General features: G+C 33.9%; 1 long non-coding RNA gene across 1 annotated transcript in view; it reads right to left on the reverse strand.

Annotated features, from left to right (window-relative positions):
- Positions 1-5,000, reverse strand: part of LOC133654933 (uncharacterized) — a 60,011-nt gene that overhangs the window by 47,726 nt on the left and 7,285 nt on the right. The window contains exon 3 of the long non-coding RNA XR_009826908.1: positions 1,814-1,970. This is a non-coding gene — a long non-coding RNA (uncharacterized LOC133654933). The remainder of the gene's footprint in view (positions 1-1,813; positions 1,971-5,000) is intronic.

Raw genomic sequence — 5,000 nt, forward strand, 5'->3', positions numbered from 1 at the left:
AATTTAATTGTCATTTTTTTCGTGTTTTCTCCTCTTTTAAACCGTTCAATTAAGTGTAAATATCATTAGTTATTAATAATAACATAGAGTTAAAGGTAAATTGAGCAAAGTGGCTATTTCTGGCAATTTATTTAAGTGTGTATCAAACTGGTAGCCCTTCGCATTAATCACTACCCAAGAAGTAGCTCTTGGTTTCAAAAAGGTTGGTGACCTCTGGTATAGAGTGTATTTCTTTAAAGTTAAGACTAGTTTAAAGTTATCTTCATTGAAAAGTACAGTGCTTTTCCTTAAAAAATAAGGACATTTCAATGTGACCCCAAACTTTTGAACGGTAGTGTATATTATATTTTATATTTTTTTTAATATATATTTATATATATGGTGGAGAAAATCTGTGCACACGCTGGCCGTACTATTACAATCATGGCATTAAAACAAAAAACAAAGACAACTTCAGATTGTTTTTTTTTGTCTTACTTTGGCCAAAAATAGAACAAACACATTCTGAAAATATTACAATAAAAATATAGAAAAAAAAATACCGACCGCGGTAAAGTTTAGATCCATGAAGGAAAGAAGAAAGTGAATGAATGTTTATGACTGAATACTAGGGATGTCCGATAATGGCTTTTTGCCGATATCCGATATTCCGATATTGTCCAACTCTTTAATTACCGATACCGATATCAACCGATACCGATATCAACCGATATATGTAGTCGTGGAATTAACACATTATTATGCTTAATTTGGACAACCATGTATGGTGAAGATAAGGTACTTTTAAAAAAAATAAATAAAATAAGATAACTCAATTAAAAACATTTTCTTGAATAAAAAAGAAAGTAAAACAATATAAAAACCATTACATAGAAACTAGTAATTAATGAAAATGAGTAAAATTAACTGTTAAAGGTTAGTACTATTAGTGGAGCAGCAGCACGCACAATCATGTGTGCTTACGGACTGTATCCCTTGCAGACTGTATTGATATATATTGATATATAATGTAGGAAGCAGAATATTGATAACAGAAAGAAACAACCCTTTTGTGTGAATGAGTGTGAATGGGGGAGGGAGGTTTTTTGGGTTGGTGCACTAATTGTAAGTGTATCTTGTGTTTTTTATGTTGATTTAATAAAAATAAAAAAAACGATACCGATAATAAAAAAAACGATACCGATAATTTCCGATATTACATTTTAACGCATATATTGGCCGATAATATCGGCAGGCCGATATTATCGGACATCTCTACTTATAAGTAGACCGATATGATGTCACGGCATCAAAACAATCTAACAGGAAGTCACGTGTTCAAAAGAGCGCCGCTGCACTTTAAGGCAGGAGCCAACCGGGCGCCACATCGATAGCTGTGCGAAACAATCGACATGCATCATAATGGTCGCCCTCTATCAAGCGCGCGACTAAAGAACAATCTCCATCGGGTGACAGCTTGATGAATGCGCCGCGACCGACGGGAAGGAATGGCGTCAAATAAAGAGGCATGTTCCAACAAGTCTTGTCAAAATGCTATCGATTGAACCGCGTGCAGGAACGCACGTCGTCGGTTAGCATAGTGGAGTCGCCGACGTTCCCCCTCATTGGCTTTGCGGGTGACAAGTCCAGCTAGAGAGTGAGCAGACGCGCCCGTGCCTCAGCCGGGCGCGAGTGGGCGAGCCCGTGGCGACCTCATGCTCGGCCTCGGCAGAGTGCAGGGGCGACGGGTAACAGTAGCCCTCCATCATGTGGACACACCAATGGCGTCGCACTGCCCGTGTTTATCTAACGGCGAGGAGCGCCTCTCTCTCACCTTGGGACAAATGCACCTCCGCCCCCGTCTCTCCTCTCCGCCTTGGCTCGCCCCAGAGTAAACATCATGGCGGAAGAGTGCAAGATCATCAAGCATGTGGAGGGTATGGGGGGGGGGGGATACTGGAGACAACTGCTGGGAAGGAGGGATATCGCACCTGTGGGACACGACATAAGCAAAAGAAAAAGATATCAGATGACTACACGAGCTAATTTTCATTTTTAGTAACATAGTACAGTTCAGAACCCTGGACAGCTTTCCAGGTAGGATTGTAAATTCCGGACTATAAGCCGCTACTTTAAACCATGCTGATTTTAAAGTGTTACCCTTTTTTACTGTAAAATCTACGACCGTTGTTTTTACAGTGTATTACTTTAAATGGAAAAACGGTATTACTGTTATTTTTACGATAAAATTCTGGCTGCTGAGCAGACCGTTTTTTTACTCTAAGATCTTTTTTTTATTATTTTTACAGTGTTTTACTGTAAATAGAACGGTACTATTGTGACTTTTACGGAAAAAACAAAGGTTGATAGAAGGAAGGTAAAAAAAAAGTTCAATAGAAGGTAAAAGTGGATAAAACAATGTAAAAATGAGGTAAAACAAGGTAACTGGAAGGAAAATTGAAGGTGAAATAAGGTAAAAATGGTAACTAGAAGGTGAAAGGAAGGTAAAACAAGGTTAAAAAAAAAGTAAATAGAAGGTCAAATCAAGTCAAAATAAGTTAAAAAGAAGGTACAACAATGCAAGAATAGGGTATAAACAAGGTAAAGAGATGGTGAAAGGAAGGTAAAACAAGGTAAAAAAAAAAGTCAATATAGGGTAAAATCATGTCAAAAGAAGTTAAAAAGAAGGTAAAACAATGCAAGAATAGGGTAAAAACTACATAAATAGAAAGTAAAACAAGGTCAATAGAAGGTCAATGAAAAGTAAAACAAATTAAAAAGAAGGAAAATAGAAAGTAGATGACGATATCATGTAGAAGGTAAGAATATGTGTGTTACTGTAAATAGAACGGTACTACTGTGACTTTTACAGTAAATACAAAGATAGAAGGAAGGTATAAAAAGTTCAATAGAAGGTAAAAGTGGATAAAACAATGTAAAAATAAGGTAAAACAAGGTAACTGGAAGGAAAATTGAAGGTGAAATAAGGTAAAAATGGTAACTAGAAGGTGAAAGGAAGGTAAAACAAGGTAAAAAAAAGTAAATATAAGGTCAAATCAGGTCAAAATAAGTTAAAAAGAAGGTAAAACAATGCAAGAATAGGGTAAAATCTACGTAAATAGAAGGTAAAACAAGGTCAATAGAAGGTCAATAAAAGGAAAACAAATAAAAAAGATGGAAAATAGAAAGTAGATGACAACGTGTAGAAGGTAAGAAAAAGTGTGTTACTGTAAATAGAACGGTACTACTGTGACTTTTAGGGTAAAATTCTGGCTGCTGAGCAGACAGTTATTGACTGTAAGATTTCCAGGCTTTTTTTTTAATTTTTACAGTGTGTTACTGTAAATAGAACAGTACTACTGTGACATTTACGGAAAAAACAAAGGTTGATAGAAGGAAGGTAAAAAAAAAAAGTTCAATAGAAGATAAAAGTGGACAAAACAATGTAAAAATAAGGTAAAACAAGGTAACTGGAAGGAAAATTGAAGGTGAAATAAGGTAAAAAAAGGTAACTAGAATGTGAAAGGAAGGTAAAACAAGGTAAAAAAAAGTAAATAGAAGGTCAAATCAAGTCAAAATAAGTTAAAAAGAAGGTACAACAATGCAAGAATAGGGTATAAACAAGGTAAAGAGATGGTGAAAGGAAGGTAAAACAAGGTAAAAAAAAAAAGTCAATATAGGGTAAAATCATGTCAAAAGAAGTTAAAAAGGTAAAACAATGCAAGAATAGGGTAAAAACGACATAAATAGAAAGTAAAACAAGGTCAATAGAAGGTCAATAAAAAGTAAAACAAATTAAAAAGAAGGAAAATAGAAAGTAGATGACGATAACATGTAGAAGGAGAGAATATGTGTGTTACTGTAAATAGAACGGTACTACTGTGACTTTTACGGAAAGACAAAGATAGAAGGAAGGTATAAAAAGTTCAATAGAAGGTAAAAGTGGATAAAACAATGTAAAAATAAGGTAAAACAAGGTAACTGGAAGGAAAATTGAAGGTGAAATAAGGTAAAAAATGGTAACTAGAAGGTGAAAGGAAGGTAAAACAAGGTAAAAAAAAAGTAAATAGAAGGTCAAATCAGGTCAAAATAAGTTAAAAAGAAGGTAAAACAATGCAAGAATAGGGTATAAACAAGGTAAAGAGATGGTGAAAGGGAGGTAAAACAAGGTAAAAAAAAGTCAATATAGGGTAAAATCATGTCAAAAGAAGTCAAAAAGAAGGTAAAACAATGCTAGGATAGGGTAAAAACTACATAAATAGAAAGTAAAACAAGGTCAATAGAAGGTCAATAAAAGGAAAACAAATTAAAAAGGAGGAAAATAGAAAGTAGATGACGATAACATGTAGAAGGTAAGAATATGTGGGTTACTGTAAATAGAACGGTACTACTGTGACTTTTACGGAAAAACAAAGATAGAAGGAAGGTATAAAAAGTTCAATAGAAGGTAAAAGTGGATAAAACAATGTAAAAATAAGGTAAAACAAGGTAACTGGAAGGAAAATTGAAGGTAAAACAAGGTTAAAAAAAAGTAAATAGAAGGTCAAATCAGGTCAAAAGAAGTTAAAAAGAAGGTAAAACAATGCAAGAATAGGGTAAAAACTACGTAAATAGAAGGTAAAACAAGGTCAATAGAAGGTCAATAAAAGGAAAACAAATTAAAAAGAAGGAAAATAGAAAGTAGATGACGATAACATGTAGAAGGTAAGAATATTTGTGTTACTGTAAATAGAACAGTGCTACTGTGACTCTTACGGTAAAATTCTGGCTGCTGAGCAGACAGTTTTTGACTGTAAGATTTATAGGCTTTTTTTTTTTTTTACAGTTTGTTACTGTAAATAGAACGGTACTACTGTGACTTTTACGGAAAAACAAAGATAGAAAGAAGGTATAAAAAGTTGAATAGAATGTAAAAGTGGATAAAACAATGTAAAAATAAGGTAAAACAAGGTAACTGGAAGGAAAATTGAAGGTGAAATAAGGTTAAAAAAAAGTAAATAGAAGGTAAAATTAAGTCAAAA

Source organism: Entelurus aequoreus, linkage group LG08, assembly GCF_033978785.1.
Source record: "Entelurus aequoreus isolate RoL-2023_Sb linkage group LG08, RoL_Eaeq_v1.1, whole genome shotgun sequence".
Taxonomy (NCBI): Eukaryota; Metazoa; Chordata; class Actinopteri; order Syngnathiformes; family Syngnathidae; genus Entelurus; species Entelurus aequoreus.